This window comes from Anopheles stephensi, chromosome 2 (assembly GCF_013141755.1).
Source record: "Anopheles stephensi strain Indian chromosome 2, UCI_ANSTEP_V1.0, whole genome shotgun sequence".
NCBI classification, from domain to species: domain Eukaryota; kingdom Metazoa; phylum Arthropoda; class Insecta; order Diptera; family Culicidae; genus Anopheles; species Anopheles stephensi.
This window is the reverse complement of record NC_050202.1, coordinates 85,628,998-85,640,968: the sequence shown is the minus strand read 5'-3', so window position 1 is coordinate 85,640,968 and position 11,971 is coordinate 85,628,998.

Sequence of the window (11,971 nt, the reverse complement as noted above, 5' to 3'; positions counted from 1 at the left end):
GCAAACGGCCCTGCGGTGCATTGATCAGGGATGCTGTTGTCGGATCCAGCAAAGGTAACGGACGCTTGGAGTGTTTGGAGCTTATATACGAGCGATATGTTCTTTCATACCATTAACAATCACACACACACACACATAGACGACTGGGTGAATTTCTTTCCCCGGAAGGAACGTGGAAACGTGCGTTGAATTCAAACCACAGCAGCAAGAGGAGTAGAAGTAGAAAATTTTCATTAAAAAATTCAAATCACTCTACACGCTGTGCTGTGTTCGAAAGACTTTTTTTTATTTTGGAAACCAAAAAGGTAAAACTCCGACACATAGCACCGTTGGAGGTGACTAAAAACTGCCTCCTTTAGTATACCCTTGGGAGTGAATTTAATTAGCAGCGATGTGGAGCCACTGTTCCAGCGCAAACGACAGCGAGGTGCATTCATTTGGATTTTTTGATGAACCAGAGCCTTTTTTAGGTTGCGTGCTTTTTACTAGTAATGTAGAGCAGGCATTTACTGAATTGGGTAAAGGGACGTCGCGAGACGGGTTGGCAGTTGGTGTAATTATGATTGATTATTTCAATATCGCACCTCAGTGGTAAATGAATTAGTAAACTGCACAGTAAGTAGAATACATAATGAAGCCAAAAAAATACGGTTAATACAAAAATTTACGAAACGGCAGCAAATGTTCAATGATGTATTCTTCTTCTTGCCTTCCATTTCTGGCTTTCTGTGACTTCATTTTACCCTTAGTAAAGTGGTTAGCCCTACGTACGGGGGGAGGCAGTCTTTAGGTTGAGATTTGAAACGCGGTCCTGTGGTGTGAAGACCGGCACCCGTATCGCCTCGGCCACCGGACCGCCCCAAATTAATGATGTAGAAGGAATCACTAAGAGTTTCTCTCTATAGATCGGGTTTTGACACTTTCCCAGATATGTTTGAACCAGTCTCATAGTTCATTGACAATATCCCTGTTAAAAGAGCCCAGCATAATAAAAAAACCATATTTTGTCTCGAAAAATGAATAAAATAACTTTGAAAAAATTCTGAGTTTAGGAGGAAAAAAATTCGAACACTTTGAGACGGATTCAAACATGTCCGGTATGGCGAATTTCTGGCAATCAGAATAATGTGGGAGAAATCAACATCAAAATGGCTTCTTGAAAGTCCGTGTTCAAGAAGTATTCTGTAATCCTTCTCGATACCGCAATAGACAATTTCAAGTTGCAGCTGAGATCTTTCCTTTAGATATACTTTCAGTCCTCCGAAACCCCCAAAGTGCCCATGCGATACCTGTATGAAGCGATTCTCGTGTCCAGTATTTTCCAGTCGCGACATCGAAAAATCCCGTTTGATGACAGCCCTCGCACGGCCAGTGGTATACGACCGCTTCTCGCGTGAATTTTAAACACCCCACCACGTTCCCACCCGTTCCGACGGAACCCGATTCGACCAATAAAGTGCGCGTGCCACGTTGCCAGCACGCTGAAAGAGTGTGGTGTTTCGGCGGTACGAAAGCGCCAGGATATGTTGTGTCTCCTTCGCGATCGCACCGCCGCGATCTCACGACTCGCTTTGGATCAAGGTAAACCGGTTCCGGTCCGCCGCTGGGAGACCCGGGGTGGCCAATGGTGACCGGAAAACCGGACGTCAGCAAAACCGTCTGCCCGTTTAACGAGCCCAAAACCTGTTTCCCGCCGGACTGCAGACCTGTCTGCTAAAAGGGGGGTTGTGTGAACGTGCGTGATTATGACACACGTAGCCACACACACACATACAATGGCATACGCTCGGGCGGGCTACGGGGTGTCCCGGGGTGTCGATTGGCATTCGCAGGGCGGATGAACTGCATCAACGAACCTGCCCGCGAACGTGACTCGCGCGGCACGGAGATACGTCGTTTCGCTGGGTCTCTTTTTGTGAAAAACGCCATCGGCCAATGGACGTGCCATGTTTCGGGTGCCTGACGTTTCGCATCGGCCCGGGGTTGCCATCATCTGTTTTGGCACGTTAGTCACGAACCGTCAGAAGAAAGAACTCCGGAGTTCGGGCGGAGTTTTTGTTCGCGAAGGTTGGTTAGTATTCCGGTCTCAGCCACCTTCAGCCGCGAGTTAGCCGCGAGTCGGAAATGGAAGTCACGTTCTGGCCGTAGCACCCATCCCGACCATACCTGATGACGGCGCGGTAGTTATCACGACCGAAACGCGTTGCCTAACCACACACGAAGAGTTCGATGGCCGATCGATAATGTCCAAGGGGGGGAATGGAATGCTTCGATTGGAATTTTTCCCTGCTTCAAACTCCTGACTCCCATTAGTGTTTTATTATTTTCCAACCAAACAGCAAAAGTACATTAATATTTGTGGCCCTGTGCCGATCGGGAAGAGTTCGTCATTCCGTCGCTATAAAGCGACGTTATTGAACCGGTGAGATTGGTAAACATTAATCAAAACGTAAACGCAACCATCCTCTCGCTGCTTGGCCCCAAGTCGGTGTTACCATCGGGAAAAAACGCTCATTGCTCTACTTTCCAATCCTGTGAGCTGTGGCTGTACGATCACACACAAATACACGTACGCCACGTACAGCGAGCTTGGGATGGGACAGGTTCTCTCGATATACCCTTACCCACGGAAATAGGGAACCAGAGGACCGACGGGGGAAATGCTATCGATTAATCACGTCTGAAGGCCACAATGCGCTGGCTGTTGGAGGGTCGAAGCGGAACAGCGGATTCCGGAACGATCCTTCCCAAGAAAACGGGCAGCTCGTGGGGTTTTTTCGAGGGAAAACTTTTCCATTGTTGAAATTGATATAAATCGAGCGCCATTACTGTGGGGATTGGAGAGAGAAACTTATTGTTTGATGAAATATTTGATTCGCAGGGCAGCATTTAGGTAGAGGTTGAACTCGTCGGTCACTGTAGCTGCTTTGCTGTGGCACATGCGTACAATGCCACCCAGCAAACGTGCAGCCATTAATTCAAAAGCTATGCGATATAGCATGCTCACAAATTCTCCAATACGTTAGCCCGATTTTCTTCCCTCGATCCCCTTTTCCCCGTCCCTCCCCGTGCTTTCTCCCGCTCACCATAAACAACAACATGACAATCCAACCATCTGGGATATCAGCCCCAACGACGCACCCCACTCACCCCCAAAACCGTCCAGCTTTTCCCCGGTTTCCCTTGTCTACACGCTCGGAAGTGCGTATATCGATCCGTTTTTTGACGGGCTTTCGTCGTCGCTGTAGTGGTGCAAACAGTGGTCTGCTTCTTCGTGCCCGGCGGCCCCCATCACAAAGTAGGAAAAATCGATACAGACGAACGGTCCTGAAGAATTGCACCACACGATCTGGGCGAGGACGAGACGGACGGACGGACGGTCGCACGGACGTGCGATTATTTGCACAAGACTTGACATAACACTGGTACGACGGAACGTGATGAAATTTGTTTTCCAATTTTGGCGTAAATTTGATTTCCTTAATTCCCGCTGCCAAGGCACCAACGTTTGGCAACGAGTGGGAAAAACTGTTTTCCCCCCTTTTTTTTGCTTAAATTGATTTAAAATTTTTGAGCAATGGAAAATGTGTTTTTCCCTATTTCCACTCGAGCTAGATATTAATGGTACGCTTCATTGAGGTTGACAATTATACAATCGAGCAAAAACTCACGTGCAACGGAAGTCGGTTGGCTCGTAGGCTGGCTTAGAAGCGAACCACACCCCTTGGAATGGAAAAACAGGAAAACCCGGAACTAGCAACAGGAGCAGGAACAGAAGGGGAGCGAGAAGAAGGAAGGGGAGGGGGGGTGGAAGGAAGAAAAAGGAAAACTCGGTAGCTTGTATCGATTTTTGTGCGCTAGCCGAGAAAAATATGTTCGTCCCAGACCCTGGCCAACTTCATGTCGTAGTCGTCGTCGTCGTCGTCGTCGTGGTTGTCTCGGTCGACGTAATCCTGCCGAAAAAAAGGGCGCGCTGTTGGTAGTGGTAGTTGTGCGAACGCTCCGGGACGTCCGATTATTGATTCTGGGTTCTGGGTCTGGGCTGGCCTGGTTTGCTCCCCACAAACACACACACACACACATACAGCGCAATCCACACCAAAGTCCTTGGATGCAGCGCGCCAGCCATTATCCATGCTGTCGTTTTGCCATCCGCTCCACATCCGGCGTTACCAACACAGTGAGGGGAGCTGGTTCGTATTTGGGACCGGAGTACATAAGTGCGACCGTCGCCCGTCTGTGCTACATTAGCGCCAGGGTAAACAAATCTATGACAAGGGCGTTTTCGGGCGGTGGTATTGGTGTTTGCAAGATTTAAACGACGACTTGCTAGCTATTCAATTTCCGTCCTCGCACGGAACCCGCTTAAAGTCCTTCCGGTGTTTGTCTTGTTTGCCGTCACGCTTTTCGGCCAAACCCGGTTCGGATTCGGTTCGGCTTCTTTTGGGCGGGCGTTTCAAAGTCGAACTACCGAACCTTGTACATAGCCGTCCAATCTACGGAATATAATCTGCCCTCCCCCTTCTTCCAACAGTAAATACGCTGAAAAATGTGCAAAACGGAAAATGCATTTGAATGAATTACATCAGCACCAGCTTCACCGGCGTGGATTTTTCCGTTGGAAGCGAACCCTGTAAAACGTGGTTTTACCCTCCCTTGCAGTCAATTGCTTTAAAGTTGTATTAAACGAAGCGTGATTTTGTGTCCCCACGAAGGTTTTTGGAAATTTATTTGCGACTTTGAGGCCAAATGGTGGGCAAATTATGACTGGAGAAGGCATACTTTGAGCGATTTGCACGAACCACCATGCGCCTCCATTGAAAAATAGCTGCACGTCACAATTATCGCACACTTGGGCTCGCACCAGATACACACACACTTTGCTAGCATATACCATGGTAACCTCATGATGAGTGCAGATGCCCATGGCATACTGCGTATGTACTGGAATAGGGAACTTTTTTGGCCAACGTAAAGGTTATGTGTATTTTGGGGGCCTTTTCTGGTTTGTTTTCTTTCCATTCCTTGATTATTCTTCATAATTGATTGTGTGTTTGTTTGCTTTTTTTGTGGTATGCCATAAAACGGTACCAATATTTACACAATTAAAATTTATTGCTTCAGGTTTTTGGGTGTAGGTATTATAGGTTATAACTACCTCTGACGAAAAGGCGCATACGGTACACGGTGCGTGGGTAAAACGTGGAAAATGGTTTCTTCTTCATGGTAAAAAGGTACTGCGCAGCCTCCTTCCATATTTGCTAATATCTATGTTCATAAAAAAATCGCTCCTAAATAGGCTCCACATGTACAAAGCACCAAAGAAAAAAGGTCCTTTTTCGTCTTCAGTGTGCTTTATCAGTGATGATAAGCATGACGGGACGGGACCTCTTTCCAGAAAGGCATCCTAGAGAGGCGTCCTAAAAATATGCGTTTGTTCGATTTACCTTTACGATGCCACTGGGACGATTGCTATTTTGATAGTACGCCTATCAACGTTATCAGCAACAGCAGCAGTCAATGCTGATTGTGTCGGCAGGCAGCGTCACTGCTGCTAGATGCAACTGTAAGGGGGGATACAGAAGACGAAGTAAAAAATCCTTTCTATGTCAATAAGACACTACCGATAAGATAGATCGTATCGCAATCGTGTTGACCACTATCAGAGACGCGGCAGCCAAACAGTTCCGTTGCCGTTTATCAGCAATTGGAAACTCCAGGTTGATTCAGCGTTCCCCTCCCAGTGGAGCTGATAATAGTGTCGTGCGTGCGTGCGTTTTGCGTCTTATCATCTCTGGCTCTGGTCGCTCTGGCTCCACCGCCAACCAACAGCCTTTCCTACCACTTTTGGAAAGTCCGAAAGCGTCCCACTGGACGAGTTATCTTATCGTGGCAAAACAAAGCTGTGCCTAATGGCACGGAACGATCGTGGTCTTGTAGTAGTGGCCGGAAGGGAACGAGACTCAGAAGTCTCGCGCTATTAAAGTTCATGTTTGCTTAATATGACGATCGATAGGAACGTGATTAGTAGTTTAAGGTATCTTCCCAGAACGTGCCAGCCGTTCCAGGGGAAGTGCTCCGAAAGCTCTGGAATTGAATTAATTATTATGTCCCCTATTATTTAGCTATCGCTACGAAGCTGAGACGTGTGCAGAAGGTATTAAATTTTAAATCAGAAAAAAGTTCTTCTTTTAAAACATTTTTCTTTCCCGGCGGTAATGAAGGGAAGGCAATCTTTCTGTACATAGAGGAGCCAGCTTAAGCTTATGTACGCTGGCAACCCGGAAATGTTTTCTTGAAGCATCCATGTACATCTGGCAGGCAAGATTGCAGAGGAAGGTTCTAAGATGCTGCATAAAATTCGCTTTCGCCTTTTTTGTTGCAATTTCCTTTCTATATCCACTACTGTTGCTACTACTACCACTAGCTACCACTAGGAAAACGAGTGCATTTCCCTGGCTGGATGCACTAGCGCAGATGCATACCGGATTGCAGCTAGCACCTCCTACATAAAGGCAACCGTTCCGTTCCCAGCTTTTTTTGGCCGTCCTGTATTTTTCTTGCAAGAAATACGAACACTACACATGGCTCACCGTACTCTGGGTCACATGATCACACCACCACGAACGTGCCCGGTACATAGTGGCCAGTGAAAATGAAATCACTTTGCCACCATCGCGTTTGTGCCGGGCTAGCGTTTCAGCGGAGGGACGGTCGTCCTTCTGGCCGTTTTGTGCCGTTCAAACCTCGCAGCTTCTACCGGTGCCGCTTCCGGTGGGATAATTTATATGAATATACACTCAAATCCACTGTTCTGTCCTTCTTTCCGATATATAAGGCGTCGTCCCTAGCACCACCACACAGACACACACGAGGCACGGAGGTAGCGTAGTAATGCAGGAGTAGCAAATATTCTTCTCTGTTGGTGGGGCGAGTAACGAAGAATATAAAAAAGGGCACCATTTTCCAAACTGCCGCGAACCAATCGACCGATTCGGTGCAGCGGAAGTGCACTGTGAAGCATGGAGCACAGACAGCATGGCAGTGTAGCCGCCTACTTTGACACTCGAAAGCGGAACAGCACACGTAGGTAAATAAAAGCGAAAATAAATAAATGTTTACGTGTGGTAGCGCAACAATAACAACAGCCATGGCATGCTACGACGGAGTACGATGACAACGAGTCCACGAGTGCACACACACACACACACACACACACAAACACTGTGCGCTCCCCGATGATGTAATCCAGCCGTAGAAATGGCGGCCATCTGCAGGAGACCTTCCGGCGACTGTGCAAAGAGGGTCCATACACCCGGCCGGTTAAGGAGGAGTGCGCCATGTTTGTTTCCCGTAACCGTCTAAGCGGAGGGCTTTGTGCTCCTGGTCGGGAGGGTTAGGTCGCCAACTACATAACTGGGACTGGTGCGCTAGTGTTTGTTGGGCAAACACGAGCCCCATGCGAACCATGGTCAGAGTGCCGGTCCCCGACGATTCACTCACTAGCGCTTGTCGCAGACTACGACAACAAACGTGACGTATGAAAAAGGCTGGAAGAACATGCGACAGAACCAGGGAAGGTGAGCAGCGTGTTGCTAAAAATAATATTTCCGAACTCGCGTGGACACGTTCCTCTTCCGTATGGCGCTGCGACCTCCATGCACTCGTATTCTTGCCGAACAATTCATGCGCGATTTTCTCACAACTCGTCTAGTGCTTTAAACTTGCCGTACATTGGGTACGAGCTGCGAGCAGAAATGCCTTACTACTCCGATGGCTTATCAATGTTTTTGAAGGGTTTTTTGCCGCTGTTGTTGTTTGTGGTAACCAGCTGGACCATCAGCTCGATGATGCAAGCCAGTATAGTGGGCCAAACTCGCACCGTTATCGCCCAACCCAACCCGAACCGAAGTCGGCAGCGAAGGTCGTTCCGCATGCAAAAATCCACCAGAGGTCGTGAACTAGAACTCAGTGCTGGCCATTCCGACCAAGGGGTGGTTGTACAAGATTTTGCTACCCTCAGTGTGACAGTTCCTCCAGTTATCACACACACCCGAGCTGGTGATATGATGATCGGAAGAGGGAACCAGTTCGCCACAAGGCAGCATGGCAGTTTTTTAGCTGCTGCTGCTTCTTCTTCTGTCCATCTTAATCAGCAACTTTGGAAAGGAAGGCTGATCCTTCTTCTCGCAATGATAACCTCCACGCGAGAACCTCCAGTGGGGTCAGCAGTCAGAGCGTCAGGGAGGTTTGTATGAGCGTTGCGATTCGCGGACGCTCCGCTTTCTAATCTGCTTCCGACCGGATGCACCGGTTTGTTTGTGCGGTGAGCGTGAGGCGCGGGACACGGGAGCATACAATTTTTGTTGCAGATTACGCGTTTTACCCCGCCAAACCTGATTTCGATGTGCAGCGCATCACAGGCGGCTTTTAAGGCGAATATTGATTAAATTTAGCGAGCCGTGGGTGGGGGTCTTGCTTAGGCGGGACAGAGAGTTGCAACGGTGACATCTGCTCCACGGGTGCGGTATGGTTCCAGTGATATGTCCACACCACTCACCAACTGCGCCGTCCTAATCTAGCTGTCGTGACCGATAAGGGTGACTCGCAAGTAGCCGCAAGCGTTCCGATAGGCTGATAAGCTCGAAAACGGGGGCTCCAGGCTCCAGGGCGGTGGCGCGCGCAACGGAAGGGCAGGCAAAGGGTGCACTTTCCTGATAAGCGATAAGCGAAACGTCAACGATGACTTTGTCCATCAGACAGAGTTTGCTTTCTGGGGTGGTTGGGGAGGAAAAAGAGTAAACCGGCGATAACTTATCAGGTTCTATTGATAGTCGACGGTTGTGACGCTTCATAACAACAAACGCTAAGATTGTTTCTAGTGAATCGAGCAAAAAAATACTGCAAGGAAGATATTCTACTAGGGTAAATTCACAAAGGAACTAACGTTTTCTGAGCTTGAAAGCTACTTAGACACGGAGAACTATTCTGGTACGCCCTGGTTCTAGTTGTCTAGTTTCCGACATTCGCCGCCGAATTCTTATTGACTGATCACTTTTCCTTCATAGTAAGTGACCAAATTCTTATTAGAAAATAATTCTTACTGGAAATTTAAATCTATACGTTGCACTGAACAATAAGGACTGAAAAAACTCATTCTACAAATATTTAAAAACAAGCTTTTAATTTTTAATGGTCCTGAAGTCCAAGGATCCTTGACGATCAAAGGACAATTAACTTAGAAGACGACCCAACAAGAGATTATAGAACTAAGAGAGCTCGCAGTCGAATGCCTCGTCTACCAAGAGATGTTACAGTCGAAAAGGTCCATAATACTCGAGGTGAAAAAAGATGTTCAGAGTCGAGTTCTCCTCAAGTCCGAAACCGCCACTTCCGACTATCAAAAGGGAGTTCCTTTTGGAGATATTTTTTTACCAAAAGTTTGCACCAGCAAAATTCGATTAATTACATAGAAATGAAGAATGGGGAATAAAGTTATAAAATAAAATTATTCCATTCTAGCGTAAGCCACAATGCTTACCACCAGCGTCTTGCATAATTTTCGCTTCGATAAGAAACTGCGAACAGAATTTAAATTGCCTCATTAAAAACGCACTCGATAAGTGTGGAAAAGTGGATGCTTTTTTATTCTTAGCCGTAGCTATCTAGCTAACAAAGAGAGATAAGCATAACAGTCGTTAAATGCATTAGGTCTTAACAGTGTCGGTAATAAGACAAGGATACTGCTAAGCTGCTTCTAAAGGAAAATAATAGTTGCTGAATAGTAGTTTTGCTTCGAGGTGTAATTCCATTATCGAACGCCTGTTTTACGTCTCAATCGTACCTAGTAACCCCAAGGTTACACTTTTCTTACCTCATTGCTATAAATACGGCGTACCATTACCGTTTTGATTGAACAGCTTTTTCATCTTAATCTTGCCCATTTATTCCTTCCCGTTTTGTGGGGACGGATTTTTCCAATAACGGCTCGCCATGCAAGCGCAGGCTTATATGCTAGCCCCCATGGTGAAGTTTGCTTTGGGGTACGTTTTATGCTGTTACCTCCAGGGTGTCTGTCACCGTGTTGTGGGTAGTGAATTTGATTAAATAACTTAGGTTATCGGACAAGATTACCGGAAGCGCGACAGCGGATGGGCGTCCGTAGGATAAGGGTTTCGCTCCGTCTCACGATGCACGGTCGTTATCAAGATTCTTTTATCGGACGTGATCGTTGGGCCGGTTGGTTGGTACTGGGTGGTGAGCATGTCATGCCCACCAACCCGCAACCATCGGATTTCCCCCCTCAAATCGTTGCTTTGTACGAAACGAATGCAGTTCTTGCACCGCAGCAGCGGTGGTCGTAAAGCTGTGATTAATGCACGTAGAAGCATACTTTTCATTGATTTATGTAGCAAGCACAACATAAATGGGGAGCTTTTCGACCATGTACTGACTCTTTTTACGCTCGCTGGAAGCTTATGTGCATGTAAATATGAGTCCCTTTGGGGAGGGTGTTCTTACCACCCAAGGGCATATTAGCATATTATTGCGACCTTATTTTATTGCTATTGAATGGGTAATGTCAAGGAAATGAAATGGTCATTAAACAACCTTCAAAATAACTATTTCCTTCAGAATAAAGTACTAGTAAATTGGTGGATTCTTGAATTGAAGGCTATTCAAAATGGAGATGGAGTGCCAACGTAACCCAATTCTATTTATCGAAATAATAAATTCTTCGCATTAGGTGCAGGGATTTGCACGGAATTCTTACGTACGATTTCGGAGCCTTTCTCAAGATCGCATCGCTTTCCTGCTAAGAACGGTAAGTATGAATGAAAAAACAGCAACGTCGCGCGGCCGCTTCGTGACCACGTTCACAAACACAACCGTTTGAACGGCACACGGTTTTTCGAGGAAAACAGGCGAAAAAAAACGAGCCACCGAGCGGAATCCAAGAAGAAAACGAAACCCAGCCAACCCTGCAAAACTGCACGAAGGAAGAAAAAGAAAACCGAAAAGCATTTCGACGACGTGTGCATGTGTGTGTACGTACGTGTCGGAAGGGAATGGAGAACCAACAAAAAAACAACACGCTAAAAACAGGCCCGGCGGTGGTGTTTCCGAAGTGCATTTAATGAGCCGTATACACACATTCCGTAGCGTGCGCGCGCGATTGTGTGTGTGAGCGCGTTGTTTGAAACGACGCACTAACACTACTGCACCGCCAACGAAAGTGCGCTAGCGCCGTCGGTCGTCGTCACGCGTCCGCAAGTAGCGAGCGAAGAAGCGGAGGAAAAGAAACCCCAAAGAAGACAACACGACACACACCGTTCGTAGCGTGTGAAGAAGAAGAATGTGAACAAGCTCGCGCGCGGCACTGACGCCCGGGAAGAAGAGCAAGAAGCAACACAACAAAAAAGGCAATCGATGATGCTGATGACGACGAGACGAAACGTAGCTGAGAAAGTTTAATTGTAGTCCGTTCACTCTGCTGACTAGATGTGGGTATGTGTGTGTGTGCGTCTAGAAACGAAAGAGCAAGCAGGCTGGCACAACGAGAGGGAACGAAAGGCCCAGCGTTCCTTATACTGTGCTGTGCCTGTGTGCGTGGAGAAGAATTTTGCAGTATGAAGTATGAAAAAGGTCTGCTTGATCGGCGGATTGTTCGGAACTCTGTGTGCGCGAGTTTTCAACCTTCCAAGAGAGCTGTGGCAATGGGAAAAAGGAAAAATAATTTTTACTTTAATACATTTTTAATCCCACAACCATACGATGTACGAGATGTACATATAAAAGCTGTACGGTCCAAACTATGGCCAGAGTTTATATAGCTGAACAAAAGTTTTCCAGGAACAAGTTCCACGAACACCGAACATTGCAATGGTCAAGAGGGAAATTAACGCACTTTGGGCGGGCTACCGGAAGTAGTTGAAGCGACTAAACCAGGACGGGAACGAAACGTTAATCG